The sequence below is a fragment of the Thamnophis sirtalis genome, unplaced genomic scaffold (genome assembly GCF_051295495.1).
Source record: "Thamnophis sirtalis isolate CommonGarterSnake01/CBP01778 unplaced genomic scaffold, rThaSir2_p1.2 scaffold_6, whole genome shotgun sequence".
Lineage (NCBI taxonomy): Eukaryota > Metazoa > Chordata > Lepidosauria > Squamata > Natricidae > Thamnophis > Thamnophis sirtalis.
This window is the reverse complement of record NW_028261386.1, coordinates 108,617,817-108,639,416: the sequence shown is the minus strand read 5'-3', so window position 1 is coordinate 108,639,416 and position 21,600 is coordinate 108,617,817. Positions and strand designations below refer to the sequence as shown.

Sequence of the window (21,600 nt, the reverse complement as noted above, 5' to 3'; positions counted from 1 at the left end):
ATTACAATCATTCTGTTGCACATTAATAATCTGGGCATACTAAATTAGTTGAGTAATTATTTAAGAAACACTAATGAAATGCCAAATCACTAAGTGTTGAAGACTAAATTCAATCTTTTCTCACAGCCTTCCAGAAAGAAAGAAAAGAAAGAGAGGTTTGCCATTTCTTGCATCAAAATGTTCCCTTACATTTCCTTTGATGCAGTACAACCCCTAGTCTCTAGAATCAGCCAAATAACAAATAGTTTGTGGGGGAAAAATACGCTGGGAATAATATGTTCAAATGCAACCAAATGTAGCCATTCCTTATTTCCAAAGGCTCCCACTCCGCACTTGCTTTCCACACAATCCACGCTCATTGACCTTTGTCAACCGTCTCTTGCAAATACAAACCTAAAAATCTCTAGGCTAACTTTGTGGCATGCAGAAAATGCCTCAAATTAGACTATGTGCTGGATGACTGCCAGTTTCTCCTGCCCCTGTCCTTCTTTAGCTTATGTCTCATTATCTGTAATTGGCTCTGGTTTGTTACACAATAGAGGTGCAGAGCCAAATGTAACACACATCTCTACTGCTGAATTTTTCTACATTCTACCTAACAATGCCCATGAAGATCTAGTCAAAGAGCTTGGGTCAAGGAATGCATGATATCTGATACAGAAAATCAGGGAGGTACCCTTCTTGCTAAAATTTATATACTTTGCTTCATTTATTTATTTATTTGTTTTTCTTTCTGGAAAACCTTCTATCAGAAGAGTGGAATATTTGTTTGGTTTCATCCTTGTAGTTCTTTGAGCTAAATAACAACAACAGCAAGACCCCTGAAGACAACTATGTACTATATGCAGTTTGAGTGTGTGCTGGGGTCTATCTCTATATAATTTACATCTAATCTATATACTATGTATGTGTATACATGCACATACACACACATACCACATGCACAAAATCATATCATAAACTAGGCTTGTATAAACATGGAATTTGTATTGTTTTGTTAATTAGATTTAGCACTTAGAATTGGTGCAAGGACAGCCAAGTACTATTCACAATGAAGAGATCTTTTCTATAACCTGTGTTCTCTTCTTTGGGTTAGGAATGTCATGAGAAATTGGAAGGCTGTGTGAGAGAAATGTGGTTGTATCTTACACTGCAGATGCTACTTATCAAATTAAGCCCAGAACAGAAATAAAGGAATACAAGCATTGAAAAATATAATGTAGACATTCTATAAAACTAGGTGGTTCTATTCAGAGAGGATTGAAATGCCAACCATAAGTAAAGATCCTGAACTAAACAAGAACATAGACTACACAGAATCCATCCTCTGTCAGAAAGTTGATTGGGTTACTTTGGGCCAATTGTGCTCAGCCGTACCTGCACTATGTAACAACCCATATTCAAAAAGAATGGAATTTGTATTCCCATGCTCTTTTCCCGATCTTGCAAACTGAATTTTCCCCTGAAGATGTTCCTATTTCTGTATGAGAAAGAAAGAAAGAAAGAAAGAAAGAAAAGATCTAAAGTAGAAAGACAGATTCTTTAACAAAATTGACTTCTGCTCCACACTTGTCCAGTAACTCTTCCATTCCAGTAAGACTGCAGTGAAAATAGAGATACGACTATGGACACTTCCTATCTATGTAGATTTCACTTTGATGAAAGAGACAAGTATCTTCACAAAGGGCTTATATTATTATTATTATACAATTGTATCACAGCAGCCAGTTGTTTCTCTGGATTTGGCATTGGTTACTAGTCGGGCCCCACCCAGGGGCCTAGGACGTCGTAACGTATTTTTGTAATATGCGTGCAGATCCAAGCAGTGCAGCTTTTTGCATTTGACTGATGGTGATTTTGTCAATTTTTAACTGTTTTAAATGTAATTCCAGTGCTTTTGGAATAGCACCCAATGTGCCAATTACCACTGGAATTACCACTTCTGGTTTGTGCCATAGTCATTGAATTTCGATTTTTAAGTCCTGGTATTTTGCGATTTTTTCATGTTCCTTTTCGGCAACCCTGCTATCACCTGGTATTCCGATGTCTATGATTGTGACCTTATTTTTCTCAATCAGTGTGATGTCTGGTGTATTATGCGCCAGTATTTTGTCTGTTTGGATGCAAAAATCCCACAAGATCTTGACCATCTGATTTTCGGTGACTTTTTCAGGCTGATGTTCCCACCAGTTTGTTGCTGTTTTAATATTATAATTTTTGCACAAATTCCAATGGATCATTTGTGCTACTGAATTGTGCCACAATTTATAATCAGTCTGCGCGATTTTTTTACAGCAGCTGAGGATGTGATCAACAGTTTCATCAGCTTCTTTGCAAAGTCTGCATTTGGCATTATCACAGGATTTTTCGATTTTGGCCTTAATGGCATTTGTGCGGATAGCTTGTTCTTGCGCAGCCAGGATTAGTGACTCTGTTTCTTTCTTTAATGTACCTGTTGTTAACCATAACCAAGTTTGTTCACTGTCCACTTTATCTTTTAATTTTTCCAGAAATTGGCCATGCAGTGCTTTGTTCTGCCAACTCTCCATTCTTGATTTTATCACATCTTTTCTATATTCTTGTTTCGTCTGTTGGGCCTTCAGTAGATTTTTGTTCTTTACTTCGATTAATAGATGTTCTTGACTTTCTTTTAAATAATCAGCCAGTGCATGTTTTTCTTCTTCAACTGTTTGCTTCACTTGTAATAATCCTCTGCCACCTGATTTTCGGTTCAGGTATAATCTATCAGTATCACCACGTGGATGTAAACTGTAGTGCATTGTCATTAGTTTCCTGGTTTTTCAGTCCAAAATGTCCAAATCAGCTTGTGTCCAGTTAACTATACCAGCTGTGTATCTTATAACTGGTATTGCCCAGGTATTTATGGCCTTGATTGTATTTCCACCATTCAATTTAGATTTCAAAATTTTCCTAACTCTGTTGGTGTACTCTCGCCTGACATTAGTTTTTACTTCTCCATGCTTGATGTTATCCAACTACAGAATGCCTAAGTATTTGTAGGCTTCATTTTCTTTGCATTTAATTAATTGGCCATTGGGCATTTCAATTCCCTCACATGCAGTGATTTTGCCCCTTTTTATGGATACAGTGGCGCATTTTTCCATGCCAAACTGCATTGAAATATCGGTGCTGAATACTCGGACTGTGTTTGTCAATGATTGGATTTCTATTTCTGACTTTCCATAGAGTTTCAAATCATCCATATATAGTAAATGCGAAATTTTTTCAGCTTCTTTGGCTGTTTGGTAGCCTAATTTCATTTTCTTTAAGATTACTGATAGTGGGATCATTGCAATGATGAAGAGAAGAGGTGAAAGTGAATCACCCTGGAAAATTCCTCGCTTGATATTAACCATTCCGTAGATCTCATTCCCTACTGCCAACTCAGTTCTCCATTGTTTCATCACCTTTTCAGTAAAGGATGTAATATTTTTGCTAATGCCAGTTGTTTCTAAGCATTTTATGATCCAACTATGTGGCAGCGAGTCAAATGCCTTTTTGTAATCAATCCAGACCATATTCAAGTTCGTTTTTCTGTTCTTACAATTTTCTAATATCATTTTATCAATTAGAAGCTGATCTTTTGTGCCCCTGCTCCTTCTTTTGTTACCTTTTTGCTCTACTGGCAAGATGTTGTTTGTTTCCAAATAATCCATCGTGTTATCTGCAATAATGCCTGTGAGTAATTTGAAGGTTGTTGGCAAGCATGTTATTGGTCTGTAGTTTTCAGGTGTTGTTCCTTTAGTTGCATCTTTCTGAATCAAGTATGTTTGTCCAGTTGTCAACCATTCATCAATTTGGCCCTTTTGTAAAACTTCATTCAGTTGCCTGGCCAATATTGCATGTAAACTGGTCAGATATTTGAGCATGAAACCATGTAATTGGTCCTTTCCAGGTGATGTCCAATTCTTTACCTTTTTAACTCGATTTTTGACCATCTCAGTTGTTATTTCTAATACTTGCATTTGTTTGTTGCCAATGCTTTTCTCCAGGTCATGTATCCACTTTGCTTCCTTGTTGTAGTCCTTTAATTTTAATGCCTAGTTCATTAGTGACTATTACAGTTGCGCTGTACATTAACTGGTTCGTTTCCAAGATGGATCCCGGTTCAATTGTTGAAAACACTGCATTAACCATTTTCATGATAGGGGCCAAAATTTTCTTAGGCACAGTTTTTAGTGATGGTAAACGTTGCCTTTCCTCATTAAGCAGAAAATGCTCCATGATCTTATCCTTCAATTCTTTTTGTTTTTGAGTTAGTTCATCAGTTGGTTCAGTGATAACTGGTTCTAGTGGTGGTGATGTTATTTCCTCCCCGAGAGCTTCTTCTGGGAGTTCTACTATAATGTCTTTAGTTGTGTCTTGAATATCAGTTATTTCCGCTTGTGATATTGTTTTTTGGGTTTTGCAATTTGCCTGAATTTCCTCATGTTCAACTTCACTAAACACTTTATTCCGTATAATAAATCGCCTTTGATCTGCTAGTCTTTGTTCACTAACATTTGAATCTGGATATTGTTGTTTCCATAATTCATACATTCGCTTTAAATAGCCTCTTTTTTCTGGCTCTGAGTTGTAGTAACAGGCCATTATGGCACGGTTTTCATCTGCACTATATTTTTGTCGTTTTGTTGGCTGGTCCACTTGTAGCCCACTTGTCGACGGATGTCCAGGGACCCCAACATCCGCCGCGGCCCTTGTTAACCCGTGTGACGACCGATGCGGTATAAAATTTGTATTCGTTTCTTTCACCATATTGTATGGTGATTATTATTATACAATTGTATCACAGCGGCCAGTTGTTTCGCCGGATTTGGCATTGGTTACTAGTTGGGCCCCACCCAGGGGCCTAGGACATCGTAACGTATTTTGGTAATATGTGTGCAGATCCAAGCAGTGCGGCTTTTTGCATTTGACTGATGGTGATTTTGTCAATTTTTAACTGTTTTAAATGTAATTCCAGTGCTTTTGGAATAGCACCCAGTGTGCCAATTACCACTGGAATTACCACTGCTGGTTTGTGCCATAGTCGTCGAATTTCGATTTTTAACTCCTGGTATCTTGCAATTTTTTCATGTTCCTTCTCGGCGACCCTGCTATCACCTGGTATTGCGATGTCTATGATTGTGACCTTATTTTTCTCAACCAGTGTGATGTCTGGTGTATTATGCGCCAGTATTTTGTCCGTTTGTATACGGAAATCCCACAAGATATTATTGTTGTTGTTGTTGTTGTACAATTTTATCACAGCGGCCAGTTGTTTCGCCGGATTTGGCATTGGTTACTAGTCGGGCCCCACCTAGATATTATTATTATTATCATTATTATTATTATTATTATTATTATTATTATTATTATTATTATTATTATTAAAGCAACTTTTACAGGAATACAGTAGACATTGGTTCATGTTTTATTTATGCAGTCAAAGATTTTTTTAAAAAAGACTACTCTTGGTTCAAAATGAGAAGCATTCGTGTATCAGAACATTATACACAATATGAATTAAATTATCTTAACTTGGAGGAAAAAGCAGACATAGATATTTCTTGGCAAAATGGTACCTTAAAGTAATGCACAAATGGTTCACTTTCTATTGCCATTAATAAGGTACCAACCGGCAGTAATCCATTAAGAGAGAGATGCTATCACATGAATGGCCATCAGACAAAATTATCCCATCTCCAAAAGTCATCTGGAAGAAAAGAAATAGAGTCTTTGCTGTGAGGCATGATTACTGAGATAGATTTTTTTTTTTCCTTTTTAAGTTTAAACGCATTAGCATAAAGTCAGATTCAAATTCCATTTCTTTTTGTTTTCTGGTTAACAAACTGTATATTCTCTTAAATGGTTCTTTATTCTTCTTCTTAAATGCTGAAAATGTATTTCAGATGAACATGCAGAAGTGAAAAAGAAGATCACTGACTGATTATAATGGAGAGTTTTCTCCTCTTCTATTGTGGGGGTCAAGAAGAGGAAAAAAAGTTCTTGTTAAATAATATATGTTCATTTCTAAATGAAAAAAGCAGAACAACATGCTGATCTGAGAAGTTACTGAGGAACTACAGAAGAGAAAATAATTCCTAATCCAAAAATTCATCGGTTGTGGAAAAAAAGGAAAAGAGAATATATTAGCTATTATTAACAATAGCAATAGCACTTAGACTTCTATATAGTGCTTTACAGTCCTCTCTGAGTGGTTTACAGAGTCAACATATTGAACTGAACAATCCTCATTTTACCCATCTCGGAAGGATGGAAGGCTGAGTCAACCTTGAGCCTGGTGAGATTCAATCTGCCAAACTGCTGGCAGCTGGTGATCAGCAGAGGTAGCCTGCAGTGCTTCACTCTAACCACTGTGCCTCTGTGGCTCTCATTCCATTATTTCATTATTATCAATTAAATGTACAACAAAGTGAGGGGTCCTGGGTGCTCTCTAAGCTTGCTTGTTTTCTTGCAATTAACAAAGTTCTATCTGCTATGTTCCACACTAGGTGGAAGGAGTGCAGATTAATGACTAATAATATAGTTGCCCTATATATGATCACTGAGAAAACCCATTCATTCCAGGAGAAATGATCCCCATGCAAATGTTTTTACAGCTTAACAAAAAGTGGGCATATCCTATATTTTATCTTTATGCCAATAGACTGTTTCCTGGTCATATGTCTCATGTTTTTATGCACAACACCAATTGATCACAATCATCAGAATAGTTCTGATGATATTGCTTATCTTGACCTCCCATCTGTGACAGCTTAAACAAGGAGAACACGAAATCTTTGGCAGGCTACAGTGGAAAACTTGTGGTATCATCTTTAGCTGACTTATAACATCAAGCAGACTGATATGAAGAATGTAAAAAAACATTGCAGCAAATACTGATAGGCTCTAAAAGAGGTTGAAGGAAGAGTATGGATGCTGTTTAGCAAACTATATTTTTCAGTGGCTAGAAAAATAGCAGACAGGAAATTGGGACTTTCCCAACTGGACATTGGGGGTGGAGGGTGGGGGTAGAAAATAAGCTAATAGTCAGGTTAATTTATTGGCTGCTGGAAAATTAAATCTGGGCTACTCCTGAATCACCACTCCATAATTTGAATCTTTTTACATAAATGAGCAAATAGTGATAACATAATATCAGCAAAGGTATACATCCAAACCTATGATCCCAAAAGCAACTTCTATTTTCATACATCAGTACATTATATATTTTTTTCCATTTTCGGTAATCACAATAACTATTCACATTACACTCCCTTTCAGCAATAAATGAAGTGCACTTTTCTATTGAGTGATTTTGTCTAGTGAAATTAACAGAGATGAACCTCCATGTGAATTCTTTAGCATACCTGCATCTCCAAGGCCAGGATTTTCCAAGTGTGCATCTGTCTGTCCATCCGTCTGTCCATCCGTCTGTCTGTCTGTCTGTCTGTCTGCCTGCCTGCCTGGCTGCCTGCCTGCCTGCCTGCCTGCCTGCCTGCCTGCCTGCCTGCCTGCCTGCCTGCCTGCCTGCCTGCCTGCCTACCTACCTACCTACCTACCTACCTACCTACCTACCTATCTATCTATCTATCTATCTATCTATCTATCTATCATTTCTCTATTATCCCTCTCTCTTTCTGTGTCTCTCTCTGTGTCCCTCTCTCCATCCATCATCTCTATCTAGCATTTTCCTGCAAAGAGAAGATCTCTGCAATGCAGAGATTACATCTTCCATTCTCTTGCTTCTGAATAAATGACTGATGTGAGCAACATCAACTGTTAATTCAAGTGGAGATTATCACATTCTGCACCTGTTCTGTTTGTAAACATAGGTTGTCAACTATCTGAAAAATATGTCCATATGCCACCTTTGGGTTTTTTATGTATAGTATACCATGGCTGATCCTTATGCAGAACAATAAAATGTTGTTATTCATTAGATTGCACCCTATCCCATAGATATTAAGTGCACCCATTTTTCAGATTCACCATACATCAACATTGATGGAATTGGGAGGAAGGAGTTTCAAATCTCATCTTCAAATCTCATCTTAAGACGTACTGTTAAGTGTTATCATCACCCAGTGGCTGTAGTTATTTGAAGGAGTTTTGTTGTGAAGAAAAAAAATGAAGGTGGGACCTATGAGTACTTGCTGAGCTCATTAAAGGAAGGATGGGATAAAATTAAACAAATGCATATTAATAGAAAATATCAATATAAAAAGATATCCACCAAGGCAAACTTCTTCCATATGCTAACAATAGATATAAAGAGGATTATTCTTGCTAATTTTCCAGTTACCTCTGAGAACTCCTGCACAGAAATTAAATGCAATTAACAGCAGGTTATTCCTGCACACCTCCTTTGAGAAATGTGATAATAAGATATGCTACAAATTTAGCTTTAGAAGAACATAAAAGAAAACACAAGAAGCAAGGTTTCTCATTCACAGGTCAACAAGAGGCAATGACTATAAAGTTATTATAATATCCCGTTCTGCTACCACCGTATCTCTATTGTATGAGACATAATAGCTACTAGCACAGAGTGCAAGGTTTAAAAACTGTGGAGTCCTTGGTACTCTGTGAGCTTGGCTGCTTGCTTATAGATATTTCATTATCCAAGTAGGTAACATTAGCAGTGCAAATAAGGGTGGGGTTTGCTCCAGGAGTGAAATCAACTTACCTTTGCTACCAGTTCACAAATATGATTGCACATGCCACCTCCATGCATGTGCAGGACTTTTCGCGCATGTGTAGAGCATCAAAAATGAGGCACGATGACATCTGGGTAGGTGGGCGGAGCCTCTCGCCACCGCCACTACAGGTTCACCCAAACAGGATAGAACTGGTCGAATTTCACCCATGGTTTGCTCCCTGTTTATATCCAATATCCTGTCTATATTGTTTAGGATATGGTTTAAAAAAAAAGAGATTTTAAAAATATGCTCAAAAGAGAAAAGGTTTGGCATCAACAATGGTGCTGGAACTTGCAGAGATGACAAAATTAACTTCTTTAATTCGAGAAAATATAATATCTACATTTATGGCTGACTGGAAACTTCTCACAGACTTTGCACGAAGCATTAAAAATGCAATAATGATAAGTGGTTTCAACATAAAAATTCAATAATAGAAAAAAACGATCTCTCTCTTTTTTGTAGACACAGAATAAGAGATAACTTTGTAATCAGATTTGCATTTGCTGCAAAGTAAATTTGTGGCTTCTATTTGTTTTCATCCTTTCTTTTCATGTGCCCGCCCCTCTCTCTCTCTCGTCAATTAGAATAGAATAATTGAAAATGTTATAATAAATATCTGATGGAAGTTGTTTTGAATTTGATTATCCAAAGAATCTCCATTTTCCATCCACTACTGTCTTTATTGGGTCTACCTGCCTACCATCTTCCATCTTTTATTGGCCCCTCCATTCTCCCCCTCCCCCATTTGAAAGCATGCAAATTTGATTGCATAAATATGTACTACTAAGGTGGAATGATAACAGCATTCCATATAGCCTTTGGCATATAGCCATGCTGACCACTTGACCATGAAAAATGTCTTTAGACAACATTGGCTCCCTTGGCGAAGAAAAAGAGATGAGCACCATCTCCTAGAGTCAGATATGACTGGACAGGGAAACCTTTACCATCTTTTGAAATTAGGAGGAGCATATCATTTGGCTGAGAAGAAAGCCTTTTCTCATTTAAAGTTATTAAAAGATACTCTGCCAGGTCTAAGAAGAAGCTTTATTGGGCCATGAGCATCATCCAAGGAGAAGTGGAGATGGGTCATCTGGACAATTACAAGCCAGAAGAAGGATCCTTGGGGCCGCCCTGAGAAATAAAATGTGAGTGAGTCCCAATGGTGATAATACTGGCAGAGAGATAAGCAAATAATAGGTGGAACTGAAGTTACAAATGTTGCAGAATATCTCAGGTGCTGGCTTTTCAACAAGGGTTTGAAATCCAAGCAGAAGAATAAGTTTTTATTATCATTGTTTTGTTTCTTTTAGCCCTATATACCTGCTTTGGCCTTGGAAGAAAATAAAGAGCTCTGGATAAAGTCTGATATAGTAGAAAGGGAAGGTGGGAATGTTTTCAGGATAATAACTATCCTCCTTCAGCAGCTTCATTCACTCAATCTCAATTGAATCAGCACTCCTGGTAGACCTACAAGCAACCTCATCCTTTGCCAAAACTTAGCCTTTTAAAGACGTGAGTACAACATGTCACCTCAAAAACATTCCAGGGTACCCTCTCTTTCCTTCATTGCCACCAAGGTATTGTTACTGTGGCACTTAAGGTAGTCATTACAAAGCCAGCTCTGAGGCCTCTCATCAAACCTTATATTGTTAAAAAGATGACCAAAAAGTTCATCCATTATCAATCTGATTGCTATGTCAAAATCAGGTGTAACTAGCGCAAGCTAAGACGTATTGACAGAAGATTTCACAGAAGATTTAAGGGCCAGATCTCGATGCCCAACATTGGCTATGGAAGCAATAAGAAAAGAAAACACATGCTGCCCTCAGGATTCTGGAAATTTCTTGATCATAATGTCAACGAGCTAGATGTGCTAATGATGAGCAACAAGTCATTTTGCGCAGAAATTGCTCTTAATGTTTCATCCAAGAATCGGAAAATAACTGTGAAGAGACCAGCTCAGCTTGCTATCAAAGTTACCAATCCAAATGCCAGAATGTGCAGCAAAATAAAATGAATAGTTTGTCTTGCACAACTATATTTAATAAAGTATAACATTTTGGGGGGAGAGAAATTTTTCAGGGTGGCTAGACTGCTTTCAAATGTGACTTCACTTTAAAAAACTGTCTGGGAGACAACAAGAGAGGGGGTGATATAACCAGGGCAGGATGGGGTGGGGAATGAAAATGTAATCTTGGACATTGTGTTTTCTCCTGTCAAGGCCACATATGTCTGTGTGCCAGTTCCATGTGTTGATTTATCTTAAGTCCATGCCTAAACACACTATTGACTAGCTTACTATTGATACTGACCCTGTTTTATAGCTAATTTGGGCAATCTGCAGAAACATGGATTCTAACTTTAAGAATCCTTCGAAATCTGGAGGAGACTCAAGTTGCAGAATACCCTTATTAAAATTTACTTAATCTCTAATCAAATATAATGCTAAGAAAGCTTTTATATAGGAATATATATGCTACCTATGAAAAGACACTCAGCTACTAAAACATTTAGGCATAAAGCAGCTACTTTGTACCACTGCCTCGGAATACATGTGAAAAGTCTACTCCGTACGCCTTTTGTGCTGAACAGTCATTTATACAGAAAAGCAAATTAATATGAACAACAACATAATGCAGCATTCTGCTTTATTATTGATGTCTTTTAATATCCTGTTGCCTGGTTTGAGTGTTAACTCATGCGTCTTCTTTTTTTCCTTTTTTTTTTTTTTTTTTGGCTTTCAACACCACTACTACTGCATCAACATGCCACCTAAATAACTGTAATTAAGCATTCTCTGTACTTGCTGATTACAGTATGCTGATGAAGATTCCCCCTGGATTTTAACAGCCTCTTTCATAACAACTACAATAATCAACTCATATTATAGTCCTTGTGCTTCTAAAAAACCTCCTTAAATAATCTAAAATTTAAATTGTAGCGACTGTTGATTATTACAATCTAAAGTTCAACAGGAGCTTAATCAAAAAGATTTTCAAGTATAACATTGCTGACATCTATTAAACAATATATACTCTGGAAAATAAATATTAAAGCTGTTTATTCTTTTAATAAAATTCTATACCATTCTTCTTTTAATGCCTAAACTTGCTTTCCTTATTTAGGCTGGGAAATGACATTTTAATTTTGCTTTCTTGCAATTAATACTCCATTTTCTAGAGTTGTTAAAATAAAGTTCACCATACTTTCAATAGCATCTTCATTTAACAAAATAATCTAGTGACAATAAACAGCAATTGAAAAAGTGAAAGAGTGGAGAAAAAATCCTTTAATATAAATATTTGAAGTGCATTCAAGTATAAATGTAATTGGGTGGTTTTCAAGAAAGCGAAGTGAGGAGGAGGGAGGGAAGAGGGAAAGCCTGAGAATACTACATAATGACTTATACATAATTCACTATCTGCTGCATGGTGGATCTATTGCAACAGGCTTTATTTTTAACATTGTTGAAAGAAATGTCCTTCTGGGTTCAGCTCCAAGTGGGGAAGAAGACACTGGAGACATGGAGGCTGCTTGGAAAGATGGTTTATTGTTGGACAGGGCCACATGGCTTGAGCCCTGAACAGAAAAGGTGATCACATGTTTCAATGTTGATGGAGAAAAAGAGAGAAGGGCTGAGGAAGGGGCTTGCTAGGCTTTTTATACCCTGTTTAGTCCCACCTCTCTGTTTCCTGTTCCTGTGTAAGAAATGTATTCTGACTGGTTGTCAGACACCCATGGTGCCACGCAGGGGGCTACTCTCTAGGCTGTGATGAGTCCAGGTATAGATGAGTTCTCAGATGCCATGTGGAGAGTTGAGTAATATCCCTTCCCCCTACAGCTGCAGTGAGGAGAAGTCTTTATTATGTATAGTGGGCTAGCCTGGCCATCTTAATGGCCCATTAGCTGGGGATGGGCAGAAAGCTATAGGCAACTATTCTGTCTTTTAAAACATGTTTCTTTTCACATCCAGAGAAATATTCTGCCTTTTCAATATTTCCTAGGATATTTCATTTTTCTGGGAGAGGGCTGGATGATAACTTCCCACAACATGTCCAAATATTCAACAATCTTATTTTCCTAAAGTAGTATTTTTCATCAATCTTCCATTTTAGCCTTCATCAGGCATTAATCATTCTAATGTCTGAATGTGCTCTCTGGTCCCAGTCTCTCAATCTCAAATTCCTTATATTAATGAATAATGTCTGCAATGGGTTTTACACATTTTTAAAACAATCATAATGGCCACCATGAAAACCATGGGCTTATCCCATGTCATCTTAGATTTAACTCATATAAGGATCCATGTGCTTGATTTAGTTTCTACCTCTGAGCAGTTGAATGGAGACAAGGCTGAAGGTCATTGTCATGTGTCATGAAATTATTTTCTGGTAGGCACGATACATGTTGGCACTACTAACTTTTGCAGAAGGATTGCCCTGGGACAGTGATGAGAGCCATGCCTAAGTGCTGTTGAATTTCAACAAGTGCTTCAGGATTTTTTCTGTAATTTGGCAGGCTAGGTGATCACTGGAATAAAGAGACAGCAAAGCACCAGAAGCAAATTAGAGATAATCTCTCCTCTTGTGATAAATAATCCAAATTGATCTCACAATGCAATTATGTCCTAACTTTTAAATGACTAGGACTAGGGTATTTGGCCAAATTTTGTGCCGTTATAATGATAGTCAGAAATTACTGGACTTGAAAATACTCAAGATATGCTAAGCTTTTTACTGAGAGGGGGAGGGGAGGGTAGGGGAGGAGGGTGAGAGGGAGGGAGAGAGAGAGGGAGAGTGAGAGAGGGAGAGAGAGAGAGAGCTCACATAGGTATTGGACAAAATTATGAACAAGTATGTTCATAATATACAAAATATACAAAAGTAGTAAAACTGCAATGCCTTTTCTACTATTTTAGAGATTGGGGCATCTTAAGAATAGAAAAATGAAAAACAATGACTCAGCAGAAATGTTAAATTCACTCCTTCCTAGAATGGCCAAATATTCAACACATTTTATATCCCTTCCAGATTATTAAAACCCAAAGAAAAGTCATATTGTATAATCTGCAGTGAAGGCCTATTATGTTTTAGTTGCAGTGTAAATTGTGCTGGGAATCCAGGCAGGCCATTGGGCACATTCAGTCCTTTGATCTCTGCCCAAGTTAGCAGAATTTTTGCCACCAAACATAATTCAGGCAATTCCACTTTAAGCTTTGGAGAACTGTGCTTTGAGTTAATCTCAATGGGATCTTGGAGTCCTAGTGGACAACCATTTAAATATGAGCCAGCAGTGTGCACCAGCTGCCAAAAAAGCCAACACAGTTCTAGGCTGCATAAACAGAGGGATAGAATCAAGATCACGTGAAGTGTTAATACCACTTTATAATGCCTTGGTAAGGCCACACTTGGAATACTGCATTCAGTTTTGGTCACCACGATGTAGAAAGATGTGGAGACTCTAGAAAGAGTGCAGAGAAGAGCAACAAAGATAATTAGGGGACTGGAGACTAAAACATATGAAGAACAGTTGCAGGAACTGGACATGTCTAGTTTAATAGAAAGAAGGACTAGGGGAGACATGATAGCAGTGTTCCAATATCTCAGGGGTTGCTACAAAGAAGAGGGAGTCAAACTATTTTCCAAGGCACTTGGGGATAGAACAAGAAGCAATGGGTGGAAACTAATCAAGGAGAGAAGCAACTTAGAATGAGGAGAAATTTCCTGACAGAAGAATTAATCAGTGGAACAGCTTGCCTCCAGAAGTTGTGAATGCTCCAACAATGGAAGTCTTTAAGAAGATGTTGGATAGTCATTTGTCTGAAATGGTATAAGGTTTTCTGCCTAGGCAAGGGGTTGGACTAGAAGACCTCCAAGGTACCTTCCAACTCTGCTATTGTATTGTATTGTAAGCTTCATTGTAAAATTCTTTCTTTCATAATCATGTTGCTTTGCAGTTTTCAACATTGCACTTGGCCCTACCCATTTCCTAGTGTAGAAATCACTACAATTGTTGGGAAATTGCTAAATGTAGCTTTGTTTAACCTCAAAAGGTGGCCATTTCTGTTTTAAATATCCCTGTCTATCCATTACTATCAGGAATCTTGTGCGGTTATCTGGGGAAAACATTAGTTGTGGTGACTTTTTTTAAAAAGAGGGCACCAAAAAGATATTTTTATTTTACAATTACAGAATTGCCTGAGTTTCAAATCAAGTCTTTAAGCAATGGGGAAAGGTGTAAGCATTAATGTAGCTCAATATCTAATCTATCACATTGTCTCTATTACTTTTGCTCTGAGTGAACTTGTGCCCCAAGTGTAGCTCATGATTATGAGCTGTGTAGAAAGATGCACCTGACCTTTTAAGTTCCAGGAAGCATTTATGTTTACCCACCATAGCATATCCATATGAATGGTCCAGTGCAAAAAAAAATTACTGGTTATTTTTGCCCTTTAATTTCCCCAAATGCAAGAGAAAGAAATAACTGGGTAGAAGGAAAGCAATTGTAACTTATCCCTTGTCGAAGATCAGCAAACATTATGTCACAAAACCAATGTGAAGAAATAGAGTATGGATTATTCTACTGACATTTGTAAACTGTTTGTGTCAAAGTATTTTTCTAATATAGCAAAGGTTACAGTTTAACAAATTAAAGCATATGTTTCTTTCCAACCAACGCACTGGTCATTTGGGTTAATTTAAATGGTCTCTGTTTTTCTAATAAACTCATAACTAAACTCTCTCTTTGCATTATTCAAACAAATGCAATTGCTTTTCCAACAAAAATGAGTTCAATAGAAATACTGTAATAACCTACTTTTGTGCCCATTATTTTTATCTGGTCAAATAAGTGAACGGATCCTGTTAGCAATGCAATACATACATATATACGTATGTATACACACACAGACGCACACAACAGTAGTAGCTTTTATCTGCATTTGGGACTGAGATCTCCAGGTAGTAGTACAATGTATGTTGATACATTTTACAACTAGCAATAGAATTCGGGACAATTCTTTCTTCATCATTTAACTACTGTCTAATCTTTTATCAGTTTTATTGACAAAGATTTTCACTGACCCTATCTTTTATGTATTTGTTTTCTGTTTTTAAGATCTTTCAAAATGAATGCCAGTGTGATCAACAGATCTTATGCTATACAATAGGTCCAAAATGTATGTATATGTATGTACATATATATGTACAGCAGGCATGAAATCCTCTTACCTTCACTACCAGTTTGGAACGGGGAGTGTGCACTGTGTTTCTGCGCATGTGCAGAGTGTCTCTGATGACATCTAGGTGGGTGGGCGGAGCCTCCCACTGCCACCGCTACTGGTTCACCCGAACCGGGGCGAACTGGCAGAATACCACCTCTGATGTACATATGTACACGCTTATGTACACTAAGAAGCAAACAATACCAATACAGCTGCATAACTATAGTTGCTTTCCTGCTGGCAAAGCTTACAAAAATTTGGAAAGATCAAACTAAGTACTTGTGTTCTAAGAGAGTCTTCATTACCTGAAAATGACAAACAGGTTTGTTTATTAAATTCCTTTGAATATTGAAGCATTTGTTGGAAAAGGGAGACTAGGTTTCCCGTACGTTTCGTGCCAAAAGCTGCTGGATTCCCACAAAAACAATTCCATGATTTTCAAGCAGAATTGTTGAGCAGCAATGGATATACTATTGGAAGACATGAAGGGTCAGGTTGGGAAAGATCTAAGTGATCACTTAGAGTTGACACTGACTTAATTGCACATAATTGTAATCATTTGAGATGTGCATATTTTCAATATATTGGTTTTTTTAAATAATATATTTGATAGAAAATACGAAGTAGACTATTACAACTAGTACAGCTTCATTAAGACTTGACAAATTACCCAATGCCAAATTTAAAATATTAATGTGATTCAAAGTATCAAGTGAGTTTAATGTAAACCATAGATTTAAAAAAATCAATTTGTCAATTCAATTTGGAAAAAAATGTTTTCCAAAATGTAAATTGACTTGGAGACATTCAAATTGACTTGAAATGTAAAATTGATTTCGCTGTTTGATATATCAAATCCAGCCAGAAATTCAATTTGAATGAGTAATTTGCTTGAAGGGCCCTTGAAATCAAATCTTTGAATTGAATCTTTGTTCAGCTCTATTTTAGACAGTTAAAGCATACAAGAAATGTTCCATTTCAGGAATAAAGTTCTAAAGGACTCAAAGCAGAACATGTTAATAATGGAAATTTCTGTACACCTTGCACAATTGACCACAAAAATTGTGATCCTATTTGCTGCAAATTCTAGGACATAATTATTAGCAAACTTTATTATGACACATTATTTTCTAATAACACAGTTAAAATTTAAAAACTTCTATAAATTATTGAATTGAAATAATATGCCTTGCCTTCATGCAACTGTTTCAGATAACTATATCCTAGCCTAATGATCAAAACTGGAATGCCTCTGTTTATCAGTTATGAGAAAACAATGTCTCACTGTACATTTTGTAGAGGCATCAGATCAGAGGTGGGTTCCTACCAGTTCGCACCTATTCGGTAGAACTGGTTCGTCAAATCTACTGAACCGGTTACAAGAGGTTCCACCAGTGGACCCGGAAAGCAGGCCACCCCTACGGAAGAGGTTCCAAAAAATTTTGAAACCCACCACTGCCACACACACACACACACACACAGACTGACAGACTGACACAGAGAGAGAGAGAGAGAGAGAGAGAGAAAGAGAAGGAAAGGAAGAAATATATAAATAAAAAACAAAGAAAAAGAGTGAGAGAGAGATGAAAGAAAAAAAGAAAAAAGGGAGAGAGAGACAAAAGGAAGGAAAGAGAGAGAGAGAGAGAGAGAGAGAGAGAGAGAGAGAGAACACATGGCCGGCAAGCCACTCCCACCAGGTCACATGGCTGGCAAGCCACTCCCACAAAGCAGGCCACACCCACAGAGTAGGTTCCAAAATTTTTTGAAACCCACCACTGCATCAGATCAACCACTAGTTAAAAGAGTTTCTGTTGCTTCTCCTGAACTTTCTGGATTCTTTTGTTATTGAGTCTGAATTAGTTGTCTGTTCATTTCTGGGCTAAAGTCAAAGTGCTAGCGATAACCTGCAAATGATTTGGAAGTTGAAAATTGGATATAAAAGACATTGCTTTCCTTGAATAAGTTTACCCACACATATCCCAACTTCGTCTTAGTATGTCATTGGCAAGACTGTGTCTCTACTTAAGACTTAGAATAGCTAATGAGAGTTTTCAGTAATCATGGTTATAGGACAAAAAATAATCTCTACTAATCAAAGGCCTCCTTGTATTCCTCTATCATTCATTTTCATCTTCTTTCGGGAAGTGAAGCTGGATGGCAGGGAAGTAGAATGAATATTTTCTTCAACCTAAGTGAAAAACAGACAAGAAAGAAAGGAAGGAAGGAAGGAAGGAAGGAAGGAAGGAAGGAAGGAAGGAAGGAAGGAAGGAAGGAAGGAAGAGAACTCTACAGATGTTTTACACTTTTTTCTCCCAGACCCTATTTGACTTTCATGAGTTGCTTTTTTCTGTGCACCAGGACAATAATGGGTTATAGACCTATAAACTAGGTCCATATGCATATTTTTGGTTTTTCACATTGTAGTTATTTTCCACTATTTTATTTTTTGGTCCAATATGCAAAATAGATTGTTGCGGGAAAATAAAATTTCAGGGTTCAAAGGAGAGCTTTTGTACTTCTGATGAATACTTTCTTTTAGCTTTAATGTTAACTTGCCACAATGTGCATTATCTGTACAATTCTGTTTTGGGTCCAGAAAGGAACTTTTGCTTGAGCCTTTGAGCCTCTCTTATCTTTTTCATCAGTTTCAGGGATCTTTCACCTGTCAGCTCCGGCCAGCTCAGAGGCCTGGAACTGCCATTCAGGAGGGAGAAGACTGGGCCAGCTGCCAAGACTCACCGTACCACCTACACAAACTGAAGAAATTCATGCTAACAATCCATGATTAATTATCGGGTGGTTTCACTCTGGGTCACAAGGTGATGGTGTGTGCATGCGTGGGGTGCGGCTTATCTTAATTACCAATGTAGCTATAAAAGGTGGTGGGAAGCACAGGGTGGCAGCTCTGACAATTTATTCATTGCCTTAGTGCTTTGTTGGTCAGTTCGTGCCAGAGGAAGAATACAAACTGCATTTTAAACCATTTCTGTGTTTGGTTGGTTTCATTATCCCTTTGGAACCTGACAGTTTGTCAGAGCTTGCACTGTGGCTGAAGGTACAGCCATGGGTTGGAGGCTGTGGGCTTGGAGGAGTCTGCCATGGCAACTGATACAACTGTGCTGGAGGCTGTGTCAGGGCCAGCAGGAGAGGCACCATTGGATGTAAGATCTAAGGACCACTTGATGGCATGGAAGCCTACAGCAGAACCTCTAGAGGCCAGTGTGGGCCGAGCCCATGCAGGAGATTGGTGTTTGGTCTTGCCAGCAGCTCAGGACCACAGAGGCTTACCACCTCATGATCCCCAACTCACCTTTTTGGAAATCATTTTGCCCAATGGTGTGAAAGGCGCAGCTCAGATAACAATTGGAGTTACACCACCGCGGTGGACAGCCCATTGGGTGATATGCTCAATACCAGTGGAAGTGACTGTGGGGAGGGTTCTGACCTAATGATAACCAAGCCTATCAAACCGTTTGTGATACAGGTAGTGGTGGAAGCGATCAGGCAATGACAATGTACAGCCCTGATTGATTCAGGGTGCACTCATTGCTTAATGAATGCCATGGTCACTGATAGTCTGGGGGTGAGCCTCAAGAAGTTGGCTAGGCTGATCCATTTTTAACAGAATAATGTCATTATTGGGGAGGCCAACCAGCTACACATGTAACTGATCAGGTGGTATTGCAGATAGGGCCCTATCGGGAGGTCTTGCGGTTTGAAGTTTTGAAAGTGGTGAGGGATATGTTCTATCACTCTTTTGCCACATATAAAAAGAGTGCTGATAAAAGGTGGAAGTGCAAGGATCTTTCCATGTAGGTCAGAGGGTATACCTCTCTACTAAATATCTCAGTCTGCCATTGCCATGTAAGAAACTCGGGCCCAAATTCATTGGGCCTTTCAGGGTTCAAAGGAGAGCTTTTGTACTTCTGGTGAATACTTTCTTTTAGCTTTAATGTTAACTTGCCACAATGTGCATTATCTGTACAATTCTGTTTTGGGTCCAGAAAGGAACTTTTGCTTGAGCCTTTGAGCCTCTCTTATCTTTTTTGTCAGTTTCAGGGATCTTTCACCTGTCAGCTCCGGCCAGCTCAGAGGCCTGGAGCTGCCACTCAGTGGGGGAGAAGACTGGGCCAGCTACCAAGACTCACTGTCCCACATACACAAACTGAAGAAATTCATGCTAACAATCCATGATTAATTGACGGGTGATTTTGCTTTGGGTCACAAGGTGCTGGGTGTGCACATGCACGGGGTGCAGCTTATCTTAATTACTAATGTAGCTATAAAAGGTGGTGGGAAGCACAGGGTGGCAGCTCTGACAATTTATTTATTGCCTTAGTGCTTTGTTGGTCTGTTTGTGCCAGAGAAAGAATACAAACTGCATTTCAAACCGTTTCTGTGTTTGGCTGGTTTCATTATCCCTTCGGAACCTGACATCACCACCATTATTCTAGGGCTATTTCATTTAAACAATACAAAATTACTATGATGATTCTCTGGGCTAATATTATGATGGTTGAAAGAATAATCATGTGTTGACATACTGTGACAGCATTGGTACTGCAACTAATTCAACATGGTAAAACTGTTCTGTCATTCAGGGTCTTGGCTAAAAGCAGTAAAATATAAGGGACAACTGTTTTTTATAAACACAACATTTCAATAAATACCAACTGCATGTGCATTGGTTGCATGATAAAACTGCAAGAGAATTCCTCATTAATTTTGTCAATACTAAGCAAAATTTAGCAGGTTTTGACAATACTAACGATGCAATAAAGAAGCATGAGTTGTCTGACTCTGGGGAACAATGACCACCTATTGTTTACTTATTTAATTTCCAGTTAATCCTGCATGCAAACTGTAGTTTATTTGTATTTCACTCTGATGGTGGAAATTCTTGGGGTGGAGAAGAATGGAAACCCTAACCTTGGAAGATGATATGACTGGCTAGCTGGGATCCTGAACAGGAGAATTTCATGTTGTTACAGCTAAGTCCATTTCTGGATTCTATTATTTATAGAATGTGCTATAAAACATTCTTATTTGTATTTTTGGCTGGAAAGCCATTATAAGAAGATAAGAGCTGCTTATTAAGGATATCCACTTTCTTCAGACTTCCATAAGCAACTGAAGTTTGAATGAATATCATGCGAAAAGTTTCCATCTCTTAGAGGAAAATAAGTCAGAGTTAACCCAGTAACAAGTTATTTCTGGTTCGGGCAGTGAATGAATGAAAATATTTCATTGTATTTTTAAAAAATGAATAGTATTTAAGTATTATGTTCTTTTGTTCGTATTCACTTTCTATGTTCAGATGTGCATCAATTCACTTCTGATATATATATTAATCACACTTGCATTTTTGGGTTTTCATTGAATGTAGAAGGAAAATGGCACTTGCAGGATCTCGGGGCCTCAACTGGCAATTCAATAGCTAAAAGAAGTTTGCATGTAGGTATAGATGCCTCTTAAAAGCTTCTTCCAACTACTATAATTATTAAATGAGAGTATCAGAATGATCTAGAACAGATGTGCCAAGCACACAGCCTGCAGGCTGGATCCAACCTGTGGTAGGCCGTGGAGTTGGCCTTTGGGGGTCATCACAGAGATGGTGAAAGAGCCCAGCCCCCCAAGGGCAAAACAAACTCACAAAGGGATCAAGTT

The 21,600-nt window shown here is 38.0% G+C and overlaps 1 pseudogene; it reads left to right on the top strand.

The window, feature by feature from the left end:
• Window positions 1-8,776: 8,776 nt before the first annotated feature.
• LOC106545416 (large ribosomal subunit protein eL32 pseudogene) lies at window positions 8,777-10,728 on the top strand (annotated as a pseudogene).
• Window positions 10,729-21,600: the final 10,872 nt, after the last annotated feature.